Source organism: Tigriopus californicus, chromosome 5 (assembly GCF_007210705.1).
Source record: "Tigriopus californicus strain San Diego chromosome 5, Tcal_SD_v2.1, whole genome shotgun sequence".
Taxonomy (NCBI): Eukaryota; Metazoa; Arthropoda; class Copepoda; order Harpacticoida; family Harpacticidae; genus Tigriopus; species Tigriopus californicus.
The window spans coordinates 12,529,549-12,529,781 of NC_081444.1; the positions used below are offsets into that span (position 1 = coordinate 12,529,549).

Genomic DNA, 233 nt, shown 5'->3' on the forward strand with positions numbered 1-233 from the left:
GGGGGCCTCTGAGCCACACTCCAGCGCTTTGGCAAATGGTTAATCTTCCGAATAAGGAAAATGTCAGAGAACTTTTATGATGAGCGTCGTGAACGACGCGACCGAGAAGATTTTGTTCAACGTTTTCATGAACAACTGCCCTTGAGAGAGCCAAGGCAAATAGATTGCCTATGAAAACATCTATACATATTTTGCAAGATGAGGGAGTTATTGAAAAATCACGATTCTAACTA

The 233-nt window shown here is 42.1% G+C and overlaps 1 protein-coding gene across 1 annotated transcript in view; it reads left to right on the forward strand.

The window, feature by feature from the left end:
- LOC131880562 (outer dynein arm-docking complex subunit 4-like) overlaps window positions 1-233 on the forward strand; it is a 13,061-nt gene that overhangs the window by 9,389 nt on the left and 3,439 nt on the right. The window lies entirely within an intron of this gene.